Genomic DNA, 13,656 nt, shown 5'->3' on the forward strand with positions numbered 1-13,656 from the left:
CCTCAGTTCCCTGAACACAATTATGTGTTAAGGGACTGTGGGAACATCGAGTTAGGAGAAGCAGACCACAAAAATAAAGGAGAGAGTTGCATTAAAGGCACATCTGACACAATATCTGAGCAGAAATTCTCCAAACATACCACAGTGAAGTGTAGGAGTCCTGATATATCCCAGCCACAAACATCCTGCTCTCCTGCCCAAGCAGGTCAGCATCTCTGGGCAGGTTCATCCACTCTCCCAGGGTCAGAGACCCTCAAGGGTTTTCTGGTTAAACAGTTCACTGTTGGAAAGAGCTGCCTCAGTGAGGCTGAAATGTGTACTCAATTGTGACACAATTCAGCTTTGAAACAAGCTTTGGTTTTACTTTGAAAAGAAACCTGTTGGTTTTGAAGGTGACAAATAAAACATTTCTTCAGTGGTGCTTTGCTTTACCACTTCTGAATTATTTTTATTTTTATAGTGCTTTCTGGCTTCCAATTTGTTGTCTGAGAGTTGCATGTATAAATAAATCAGACATGAAATACAGTCAGTGATAATTTTAAAATAATATTTAACATGAATTTTCACAAATTTGCCCTTAATTTTGAGGAGAAATCATTGTAATTGTCTAGAGCCCAATTCCAGCATGATATGCTTCAGATTTTCCTCTGTACATTTCAGTTTTAACTCCAGTGGTCGGAATAGGAATCCACTCTTAGTACAACACCATTACACATCTGTACAGCTACTGCTGAGTTCTCTGGAAAACAGTGCTTAGATGTGCATTTTTCATTGAAAAACCAAAAATGGGAGTGATGCATGACCATTCTGCTCAGCTAATACAAACTGCACTCTTACAATATCAACTACAAATTCATTGGAACACTATGAACTCCAGAGAAGCACATAAGAAAATTAAAGAAGCAGCATCTGTAATATAATAAGTAGACATAAGGTGGGCAGGTACTCCAAAACTACAGCCGTCCAGTCTCCCAATAAATTTATGCAGAAATGAAAATTTTGATGATACAGTGCATCTAACTAGGTTATACCACCATTAAGGGATGTTCTGAGTACATTGGTACAGTAATTTACCATAAAGAAGCAAGCAATCTGTTTTCCTTACAGGAAAAAATCGAGTATGACAACACCAGTCAGACAGATTTAGAAAGGGCTTTTATCAAAGGAGTTTGACAGATAGCCATCCATTTTCCAATTATAATCTAATTGAGGGTCTGATTTTCTCTGGTTTGTATCAAAATCGCAGAAAAAAAATGTACTTGTTTTCATCATATAAGTGTATATTTGAGTAAAACATTATTTGCTTGGCTATAGCATATTTCCCCAAAAAACATCAATATCTTCACCTGAAGGCAATAGAAATCTTCAGCTGAGGACACCAAAGGGTGAAAAAAATCCCCCACCTTCTCAGGTGCCTTCTTAATAGCCATTGCTCATATCACATTTTTCATGGTACGTATGATTTCATTATTGTTCACATCATTGCTCACATCAGGCTTCACCATTCCTCATCTACATGTTTTCCCTCCTGGACATCTGATACCTAATTTGAGATTATGGATTAAAAACATTCAAAATTGATGGTCTTTGTTTTGATTCCTGTGAGTGTCTAACAGGCATGCTTATACACCACAAGCAGTTTAGGCATGAAGTCACCACAAGGTGATCTTGCTCATCATATTCTTTCATTCAAACAATATTTTTTCTGTTTTCTAATTTTGTTGTGATGCTGTCTTGGAAAAGCAAAGTACATTCTTTTTGCTCCATCAGTTCAAGGTGTTTTTCAACATTTATATAAAGACATACTGTTTACATAGATGTTCATTATTCATTTTTACTCTGAAGTTTTGAGATCACACTACCCAGAAATATCACGTCTGAGGCAATAGCTATTTCCCAACACTGATCAAAAAATTTTTTTAAATTGGTGTTTACATTAGATTTACCCTCTTACTATAGGCATGTAAAACTAGTAATAACAGAAAAAAAAGACTGGGCATGTTTATAATTTTGAGAGCAAGAGGTCTATGAACCTGTTCTAAGACTTCCCAAGTATGGATTAAACACATCCACAGTGTCAGTAGACCTTTATACCAGCTCCAGTTCAGAAAAGAATCACAAAATGTCTAACATTACTCACAGCAAGTTTTGAAAATGCTAAAAAAATATGATGTCCTGATGTTGAATTTTGCTCTTCAACAGCTGGATTTCAAAGCTTGGTTCCAGTTTGTCAAAACTGCTCAGAATTGCCATTTCTCTGAGGAACATACTCCCACACACGAGCAGCCTTGGGTGTCATGGTGTCATTTGGGTGCCAAGCAAACTTTGGACAGAGTGATATGGGTATGTTTTAAATTGACAGGTCCCAAAATAGCAAGCTAAAATTCCAACTGGAGAGGTGTTGGATTGAAAAGGATTTCAAGTGCAGCCAGCAGGTAAAAAAGCTGGGAAACAAGCTACTAGCCATATTGTCACAGGTGCACAATAATGCAATATTGATTTTAAGCTTGAGCAGTTTCGGCATGTAGAACAGTCATGAAGAAAATGTGTGTCTGCTTATTAGACCTAATTCAGACGAAAATGGATTTGATGCAAATCTTTGCATCAAACTGATAAACAGACTTGAAAGGCAGATATGCTACTGGCAGCCCATGGAGTAATGCTCATTTTTCAGTTTTAGAAAGAAAATGCAGGAACAATAAAAATACTAATTTCTGAATGCTTTATGTACTTGAAATTAAAAATCCTCTACAGACTTTGAAACTGTTTGGACTATCTGCTTGTCAGAGAGCAGCAGCTGCAGGCTGCTTCATGGAAGAGGGTGGTTTGGGAGCCAAGGGTGACAGCCACAGTGGCACGGCTGTCCCCATTCCGCCAAGGTGCCATGCCCCATGGCACCCAGACAGCAAGGCCAGAGCAGGTGCTGTGTCCATAACCACGGCCAGTGATTGCCAGACATGTCTGCAGTGGCCAGGCAGGACCATGGCCAGGCCAGGAATTCAGGTCACCAGGCTGGGGCAGGGGAAGTGTGGGACAATGCTGGATGCAGAAAACTCTGCAATGAAGCTCAGGCAAGGACTGAGGTCATTAACTCAGCTCCTCAGTGAGAAGTGACGCCCCAAAGTCTTCCAGCTCTTGTGCTGCATGTCTGAGCCAAGGTTACGCAGCCGTGCTGTATCAGGGCAGGCTTGGAACACAGGCAGCCAAATCCATGGGAGAGGGGAAGGACTTGCAGAGCCTCTCCGTGCAGTCAGAGCCCTCACACTGCTCACCTTTGGGTAACACAGTTGAAGTCCTGGGCTAACAGAATTTAAAAACTTTCAGAGACCTGGAAACTTTCAAAGATCCTTGCCAGCCTGTGGTTACTGCCCTATTAAGAAAATGCTGTGAGTCAAATTATTTTCTGGTACTCCTCTGTTGGTAGGTTTTGAACATTGAAATATTCTACTGGAGCAAGTCATACTCCAGCAGATATGACAGAACTGGAAAACATTTGGATAACCAGTCCATCTAGGTTTTAGTGAAGAAATAACAATGACAAACAAGTTATAATGTGCTATTTAGCAAATCTAAGAGCCATCTGAGCTGTACAGAATCCACAGACCTGATTTTTCTCACTGGTGCTTCAGAGAAACAAAAGCAGAATTTTACAAAAACAAAAGCTTCTGCAGTGTTGTTAATTCAAAACAAGCAGTTTTGGCAATACCCAGCAAGAAAATGGAAAGTCAACATTATCTTAGGGCACTCTGTTCTTCTATTCACATTAACCTTCTGCACCTTGATTAGCCACTGTCCTTTTACTCATAGATCATCAAAACAGTGAAGACATGCCTTAGTCTGCCAACATGGTCTGCTTTCAATTCTGACAGGAGAAGGATGGTTGAATGTTTCATAAAACAGGTTCTGTTCTAATGAGTCCAACAAAATGACTGTCAATAACTTTCTGCTTGTGGTGAGTGTGCAAACATTTAAATACCATTGCAAAGTGTAGCTTGCATCTGGTCTTCTTTGGTGTGAAGCTAGCCCAAGTGTTAGACTTTTAGGAGCGGATGTCAAAAATAATCCTTGTAATGTGCCTTTGCACTAACTAGCTGGCTCAGCCCGATTGCACATGCTCATATACTTCCCCAATCTGCAACTCAGAACTCTCTTCATCTCTGTTGTCACAGAGAGCTGATTGATGTGTGGTTCTGTTTCACTCTGTTTAAAATGAAAATGTTTCTATCTTCACAGTTGCTGGTGTTAAGCATATGTGTTCATCACAGGGATGCAACTCATTAGCTACTAAGGAAGTTCCAAGCTATCATTTGTCTTCCGTTTGTAGTCTTTGAAATAATCCCCGTGGTGTAGGACTGAACACAGATAATCTGGAGTCAGTTCAGTGAGTCATATGTTCCTCATCAGGATCAAGAGAAAGATTCAGCAGTCCTACAGTCTGGAATGAAGATTCTTCAGTGGCACCAGCTGAATTGTTTACAAACTGGCCAGCTTGCAATCAGTTTATAACCCAGGGGTGGTCACTTTATTTGCAGAAATAAATAAAGAGCAGTGAATAAAGAAGACAGCAGACTTCTCTTAGGAGTGGAGGCATTCCTCAACATGACTAAGCACACAGGGAGCTGATGATGGACTTGACAAGGGGAATGTATTTGTTGAATGGCGAGGCTCCCTAGAAGACACAGTTTTGCAATTCTTTGTCTGTAACTGTTCATTCTTGCAAAGCTTTTGAAGTTGCCACCATGATGGACAATTCTGCCTCCATCATTACCTGTGTGACCATAACACGAGGGTTACTAACACGCCTTCTGCCTTGGATGGATCCCAATGGGATCAGGACTTAATTGTATGTACAGCCCCAAGGACTACTTGTTGGTAAACACTGCCAGTTAAAAAAGTTCCAAACTTCTGAAGCTTGACCATTTTTTGAAGTTAATACACCTGAGCTGACTTTAGAGATTTTCCAGTTTGGAGAAAGGGAGTCTCACTGGCAACCTCATCTCGCTCCACAACTTCCTGAGGAGAGGAAGTGAAGAGGGAGGTGCTGAGCTCTTCTCCCTGGTATCCAGTGTCAGGCTGTGTGGGAATAGTTCAGCTCTGTAGTAGGGGAAGTTCAGGCAGGAAATTAAGAAATATTTCTTTACCTAGATGGAATATTTCTTTACCAGTTGTCAAACACTGGAGCAGGCTTCCTGGAAAGGTGGTCAGTGCCCAAGTCTGGCAGTGCTTAAGAGACAATGCCCTTAATACAATGGGACTGGAAGTCTTCCAGGAATGGTGAGTTCATTTTAAGGGCAACTCAGTAACAGAGACATGCTTGCACGGAGGTATTGTGTAGCGCATGAGCTATAAGTTTATTGCTGCCTGGTAGTGATGGATCTACTATTTTTTCAGGTGGCCACTGATTTAATGCATTTAAAATATTTTTTATGGATGTGGTATGTTCTGGTAACAAAAGGCTATCAGGGAATTTGCATTTTAAAAATTAAGTTGATCATTGTGTGTCTATAATTCAATAATTTTATATAGTTTATGAATAATAATCTGATCAAAAGGTACAACATTCACTATTAAAACTGTTCACTGTATTCCAGTCTGAATTTTATTTACTTCAAACTCAAGCCATTTTACATTGTTATGTTCTTAACTGCCAGATTAGAGTCCACTAATATATTTGTGTACTGCATTAGAAAAGGAGCTGGAGAACCAATTTGAAGAGATATAGACAGATATAGCTGCTTAATTCAACCATTTGGATTTATCATTAAAACATATGTTGCTTTGGTCTAGACACTGAAGTTTTAATCACTGTTGATTTTCAGGTCTCAGAATTAAATTTGATCAGGATTTTCCATTATAGGAAAGGATTTCTTATTTAGAATAAACTCAAGATCAGAAGTCCTATGGCTATATTTTGCAAGAAGCATCTGTATATGTTTGTTTTCAAGAACAAAAAAACCCTCTAGGCTGTACTGTAAGAACTTTCTTATGCAGAAAAGATAGTTGCTTACAAATAATGCTTCAGGGCAGCCTGTGAAGACTTGTAGCACTGAGAGTCAATCCCTACACTAAAAAATCCCTTATCACTCCTTTAGAAGCTTAATAGCAGCACGTCACATAACACTGTCAGAGTTAATGGCTGGAACTGTTATTTTTTGACTCCACTGAGCATGCCAGTGAGGTAATACATGGCCACAAAAATCAAATGATGGGGAAAAAATCCAGCACTATCAAATCAGACTCCAGGTAGTTTCAGAAGTTCAGTCAGGCAATTGAATTAATTGTTATTTGTGCCAATCCCCTCCACCTGAGTGCGTTAAAATGTGCTACCTTTGATTGCATGGGAAGAAATATTTCCCTACTTTCTGGTGACCATGACAAGCACAGCTGATACAATCACTGAAAACATCAAAGGCTCTGGCTTGTTCTGCTCCATGCCAATATGTAAGAGGCTGAAGCACAAGCACAGACACAGTGTCTTGGCACTGGTGGACAAAGGGCACCTTCACCCACCTGGATGTGGTTACCGATCAAGCCAAAAGCACATGGGTTAATCATGTTCCTACATCTGTGCAGCCTTAAAATCAACAAATATTGCAAGATTAATGAAGAACATAAGGAGCTACAGCCCTGAATTATTTTTTTGGAAGTCTAAATGTTAAGCCTCCAGTTTTAACAAGTAGTTATATCAAAGCAGCAATCAAAGCCAGATTCCCCATTTGTAAAGGGCTCAGCACAGACTGCTGGGTTGTAAATATGGCCTCCTGAGGTAAATTTGGATAATGTCTGCTCTAATCTGCTGGCACAGTTTGAAAGGCAAGTCTGACCTGCCAGAGTAGGCTGCAATGCATATGCTTGTCCAGCATGGCCATGGGGATCACTGCCTTGGGCTCACATAGGCCCCTTGGCTTCCCCTGGGAGCAGCACGGTGCAAGCTATCCTGCCACCTGCACAGTGCCAGATGTGCAGCTTTTAACCTCGTTGTAGAGGCTTGCAGGCCCCTGCAAGGCTGAGGAGGGCTGACTTGAGAAGATGCAACCATACTGTCCACAGTTGTTTCCATTAGGATTTGTAACTCAATGTTTCATATTTTCCCAGGAGCATCCTCTCTGGGAGCCACATAATAATATGGAATTCAGCACTGAAAAAGCTGAGTATAATGAGATTTAAGGGTATCTTTCCCAAACAATTACACAAGGAAATCTCCTTCCTTCATGTATTGAACAATGTAAGCATTTTGATCATGACTTAGGGAAATATGAGAGTAAGTTCCTATAGATCCTAATTTCAAAAGCAATCACTGCACTGCCTCCAACTCTGCTTTGCATTCCTCTCTGCATCAGGACATGTGTGTGACAGAAAATGGGGCTGCTCTGTGCTGTATCTTCTGGTAGCATCAAGTAGCAGACCTCCAAGGACTTCTGCATGGCTCTGCTGACTTTGAAACACCCCTCATGATGAATAAGACAAGGGATCTGGTAACAACTGTTATGGTTTCAACAACTTTTTGGCATCAGTTTTCACTGGCAATTGCACTTCCCACATCTCTTGAGTCCCTGAATCTCCAAAAAGGAAATAAGTGTTCAGTGAATATTCCACTGAAATGTAGGCAAAGCAATAGACAAGGCTTCTTGATCAGGATAATGCCCTTATGTGTATCAGAGATGATAACACGGTGGAAAGCAGAAGAACATAAAATTAACATGATTTTAGTAGTAACTTCAGCAACTTCCTACAAAAGTTTTCTTTCCTCCAGGCATCTGAATAGCAACAGACATTCCCAGAAGCACCTTGCTTCTCTAAAAGCATAAGTCATCAAAACACACAATGAGAAGGAAAGAAAGCAAGAAAAACAATAGAAGAGGGAGCAGGTGAGAGGCAAACCTCAGAACCAACTTCCTTTTCTCTAATCCCCAACTTCAAAGAACAAAAAAGACCTCAGGGCAAAAGAAGCCCAAGTGAGACCTAGAGATTTGAAGGGCTGTATGGGAAACCTAGGAAAAGCACTCCTGCTTGTTTCAAGAGGAGGCACTTTTTTCACTGCATCAAGAACAGAAGTAAAATTTTTTTGTAAATGACAAATTCATCATCTGTCTCTTTGGTTTCCAAATATGGGCAGAGTTGTTGTACCTTCATCTTCCCCATGAGCAACACTCAAAGCTGCCAGGGGGAGGAAGCAAAGAAGAAGCAGCAGGAAAGTTAGCTAACACAAATAAAGGTTTTAGAACTTATATTATCATGATGTCCCTTTGTTCCTGATACCTTCAGGCTAAAGAAGCAAGAGGAGTCTTCTAGCAACAACAACAATGGGCAGCAATGGGCAAGCAGAGCAGAGTGTGCACAGGGAAAGCCTTCCCTGCCACATGGTCCTGGATCCCAGTTGCGCCCCAAGTTTGGTGCAAACTGCAGTCTTGCTGAGGGGGGAATTATGTCTCCTCCTTTAGATAACTGATAGGCGTGTGTTATTCTCCTTGTTCTTGGCCTCCAGGAGTACAGCCCATTAAACACTGCACTCCACCTGTCAAAAGCATCTGCTGGTCCACCTTCCAGACCATCATGTCCTCAGGTGCATCCAAAGATATTGTGGGAGGCACTGCTCTCTTTCATCCAGAAACACAATCATTTTGTTAAAGAAAGCCACTCAGTCAGCTGTGTCCTCTCTCTCCACACTTACCTTATAGACTCAAACTGGGTCTTGGAGTTTTAAGGGGTCTGTCAATCAAACACTCCCTATTCATAATGCTAGCTATGGAGCTGGCATCGGACCTGTAGGATCTACCACCTTCTCCTCCAGCCCTTCCCTCTCAGACAGGATCAGGCAGAAACCAAGTGGGACAGCAGGATCATGACTATGGTCCTGACAGAGCCCTGGAGATCTGGTCTCTGTGCTTTCTGAGATCCTAACTCTAGGTGTAACCCTAACCCTAGGAAGAGAATGCAGCCTTGGCCTCAGAGTGGTCCCAAGGGAAAAGCTGTGGAGGAAGCAGGGATATGACAGTTTCGAATTCCCCTTGGGGCGCCCTTGGCAGCAGTAGTGTGCCTGGAGCTCTGGGCTCTATGGTTTTTATGATGCTACCCCTAGGTGTAACCCTAACCCTAACCCTTGGTAGATAATGCAGCCTTGGCTTCAGGGTGGTCTCAAGGAAAAGCCGTGCAGGCAGCCATGTTTTTGCAGTTTTGCATTCCCCTTGGGATGCCTTTGGCAACTGCAGTGTGCCTGGTGCTCTGGGCTCTGTGCTTTTTGAGATGCTAAACCTAGGTTTAATCCTAATCCTAGGCATTTAATCCAAGTATGGCTGCTGGGTGATCCCAAGGAAAATCCTAAATGCAGCCATGTTGAGGCAGTTTTTCACTCCCCTTGGAATGACTTTCACAGCTGCAGTGTGCCTGGAGCTCTGGACTTCCTGGTTTAAAAAACCCTAACCCTAGGCATGACCCTAACCCCTACCGTAGGCAGGCAATCTGGCCTAGGGTTAAGGATAGTACCAAGGAAAAAGCTCTGGAGGCAGCCGTGTTGTGGCAGTTTTGCGCTCCCCTTGGGATGCCTTTGGCAGTTGCAGTGTGCCTGAGGCTCTGGGCTCTGTGGTTTTTGAGATGCTAAACCTAGGTGTAACCCTTATCCTTGGCATTTAATCCAACCATATCCTCAGGCTGATCCCAAGGACAATCCCATGGTGGCAGCCATGTTGTGGCAGTTTTGGTTTCCTCTTGGGAGTCCTTTCACAGCTGCAGTGTGCCTGGAGATCTGGGCTTCCTGCTTTAAAAAACCCTAACCCTAGGCGTAACCCTAACCCTAACTCTAGGCTGTAAATCATCCTAGGGTTACGGATGGTCCCAAGGAAAAAGCTCTAGAGACAGCCATGTTGTGGCAGTTTTTCCTTTCCCGTGGTATGCCTTTTGTGGCTGCCGTGTGCCTGGAGCTCTGGGCTGTGTGGTTTTTGAAATGCTTACCCTAGGTGTAACCCTAACCCTAGTAATTAAAAGCAGCCTTATACTCTGAGTTGTCCCATGGAAAAAGCCATGGAGGCAGCCATGTTGTGGCAGTGTTTCGTTCCCCTTGGGATGCCTTTAGCAGCTGTGGTGTCCCTGGAGCTCTGGGCTTTGTGCTTTTTGAGATGCCGACCCTAGGTGTAAACCTCACCCTGACCCTATGCAGTAAAAACAGCCTTGGCCTCACGGTGGTCCCAAGGAAAAAGCCATGGAGGCGGCCATGTTGTGGCAGTTTTGCGCTCCCCTTGAGATACCCTTCACTGCTGAGGTGTGCCTGGAGATCTGGGCTCTGTTGTTTCTGAGACACTAACCCGAGGTGTTACCCTAACCATAACCCTAGGAAGATAATGCAACCTTAGACTCTGAGTGGTCCCAAGGAAAAATCCGTGCAGACAGCCATGTTGTGGCAGTTTTGTGTTCCCCTTGGTATGCCTTTAGCAGGTGCAGTGTGCCTGGAGCTCTCGGCTCTGTGGTTTTAGAGATGCTAACCCTAGGTGTAACCCAAACCCTAACCTTTGGCAGTAAAAGCAGACTGGGGCTAAGGCTGGTGCCAAGAAAAAAGCCATTAAGGCAGCCATGTTGTGGCAGTTTTGTGTTCCCCTTGGGACGCCTTTTGCAGCTGTGGTGTCCCTGGAGCTCTGGGCTCTGTGCTTTTTGAGATGCTCATGCTAGGCGAAACCGAAGCCCTAGCCCTAGGCAGCCTTAGCCGCACGGTGGTCCCAAGGAAAAAGCCATGGAGGCAGCCATGTTGTGGCAGTTTTGCCTTCCCCTTGGGATGCTCTTGGCAGCTGCAGTTTTCCTGGAGCTCTGGGCTCTGTCATTTTTGAGACCCTAACCCTACGTGTAACCCTTACCCTAACCCTAGGAATTAAAAGCAGCCTTGGCCTCAGGGTAGTCCCAAGGAAAAAGCCATGCTGGCAGCCATATTGTGTCAGTTTTGCATTCTCCTTGGGATGCCTTTCACTGCTGAGGTGTGCCTGGAGATCTGGGCTCTGTGGCTTTTTGCATGCTAACCCTAGGTGTAACTCTTACCCTAGCCCTAGGAATATAATGCAACCTTGGACTCTGGGTGGTCCCAAAGAAAAAGCCGTGCCAGCGCTCCCCTTGGGATCCCTTTAGCAGCTGTGGTGTCCCTGGAGATCTGGACTATGTGGTTTTTTGAGATGCTAACCCTAGGTTTAACCCTAACCCTAACCCTAGGCAGTAAAAGCAGCTTTGGCCTCAGGGTGGTCCCAAGGAAAATGTTGTGCCGGCAGCCATGTTGTGGCAGTTATGCGTTCCACTTGGGATGCCTTTTGCTAATGTGGTGTGCCTGGGGCTCTGAGCTCTGTGCTTTTTGAGATGCTAACCCTAGGTGTAACCCTAACCCTAGGCAGTAAAAGCAGATGGGGCCTAAAGCTGGTGCCAAGGAAAAAGTCTTGAAGGCAGCCATGTTGTGGCAGGTTTTCATTCCCCTTGGGATGCCTTTTGCAACCCTGGTGTTCCTGGAGCTCATGGCTCTGTGTTTTTTGAGACACTAACCCTAGGTTTAACCCTAACCCTAACCCTAGGCAGTGAAAGCAGCCTTGGCCTGCAGCTGGTTCCAAGGAAAACCTGTTGTGGGAGTTTTGCGTTCCCCTTGGGATGTCTTTAGCCGGTGTGGTGTCCCCGGAGCTCTGGGGTCTTTGGTCTTTGAGATGCTAACCATAGGTGTAACCCTTACCCTAATCCTAGGCAGATTACGCAACCTTGGACTCAGGGTGGTCTCGAGGAAAAAGTCATGGAGGCAGCCATGTTTTTGCAGTTTTGCGTTCCACTTGGGATGCCTTTGGCAGCTGCAGTGTGCCTGGAGCTCTGGGCTCTGTCATTTTTGAGACCCTAACCCTAACCCTAGGCAGTAAATGCAGCCTTGGCCTCAGGGTGGTCCCAAGGAAAAAGCCATGCTGGCAGCCATGTTGTTGCAGTTTTGCGTTCTACTTAGGATGCCTTTCACTGATGTGGTGTCCCTGGAGCTCTGGGCTCTGTGCTCTTTGAGATACTATCCCTAGGTGTAACCCTAACCCTAATCCTATCCAGTAAAAGCAGATTGGGGCTATGGCTGGTGCCAAGGATAAAGCCATGGAGGCAGCCATGTTTTTGCAGTTTTGCGTTCCCCTTGGGATGCCTTTGGCAGGTGCGGTGTGCCAGGAGCTCTGGTCTCTGTGGTTTTTGAGACACTAACTCTAGGTGTACCCCTAACCCTAGGCAGTAAATGCAGCTGTGGCCTCAGTGTGGTCCCAAGGGAAAAGCCGTGGAGGCAGCCATATTGTGGAAGTTTTGCATTCCCCTTGGGATGCCTTTGGCAGCTGCAGTGGTCACTCCAAGACACTCCAGCTCTTCCAGGCCATATTATTTGTTCCCATTTGGAGGAGCACTCTGGGTTATCATCCAAGGATTGCATGAACCTCAGCAGTCTTTTTCCTGGCCTGTTCACCTTAGCTAAGCCCCTTTCCTTTTTTTTTACCTGGGATAATTTTGACATTGCCTTTTTCCTCCAACAAAAATACTGTAAAATAGCCATCTGCATAATGCCACTTCTTTCCTACGAATCACAGGAAATTCATACAGCTCTGCATGGGAGAGCACTGCATCATTTGCTCTGCGTTCTGATCTAACTCATGGATTGGTCAGTCAGCTTTTCTTCTAGAGTGAGTTGTGCTGCCTTGTCCCAGTGTCTCCAGGAATTTGCCGCAGTCGGATTTCAGTCAGATTAGTTAGAGAAAATCATCTTTTATCCCTAAGGAAATATCTTCTGTTCTTCACCAGCTGCAAAATTTTCTTCATTAAGTCATGTCAATAGCAGAAGGAGATTATTTCTTACCTGCATGAGAAACGCACCCTGGTGCCCTCATTATGCTTTTTAATTTGTGGTAGGGAAGGAATTTTTTTTTCTTTTTTCCTCCTTCTTTTAAATTACCTTAATACTGAAAGTTGCCTAGCTTTTCTTTTGGGAAAGCCACCCCTAAGGCACAGAGACCATACACCAGGTGTCAGTTCACTTCTCATCAATTGAAAAACACTCAGAGTTTTCTGTAGGGCAAATTTATCAGCTGAGGATATGGTCTGAGGATCAGACTGAGACTGGTGTTAGTGAGGGCAAATGGGCTCTTTCTCCCTTGTCTGGGCATGTGGGGGCAGTTTTGTTTCTGGAAGGACTTGAGTCAGTTTTAAGAATTCATGTCTCTCAGTTGTGCTCAGACTCCTACTAAGACACTGCAGGACTGTGGGCCCACCAGGACAGAATAATCCTAAGCAATTTCTGCTCCTACTCCACTTCTGAAAACAGAGCTCCGCTTCTCAAAACAGAAGCATCAATTCATCTTTGAATTTGCAAGAATTGCCTGAACATGGAGCAGATGCCCCTATACTGGATGGGAAAGATAAATTTAGTCTCCAAATCCCTTTGCAGATCTAGCTCTTTTTACCTTACTGCCTGTTTCTGTCTTCATTAGAGCTAATGAAGACAACACAAGAGCATATGAAATTTAGTATGTGAGTTGTAAATAATTGCAATGGCCATTAAGCATGCTAAACAAAATGTGAATATTTAAATGGAACTCTTTCAGGTGAGTGTGAGCCCGACAGAAAAGTGCATGTTCTTACATAGCCAGCTGGAAAAGCTTGACAGTGAGGAAAGATAGCATCTGAAAA

The sequence above is a fragment of the Melozone crissalis genome, unplaced genomic scaffold, assembly GCF_028551555.1.
Source record: "Melozone crissalis strain CALT ecotype California unplaced genomic scaffold, PUWL_Pcris_2 ptg000013l_1, whole genome shotgun sequence".
NCBI lineage: Eukaryota > Metazoa > Chordata > Aves > Passeriformes > Passerellidae > Melozone > Melozone crissalis.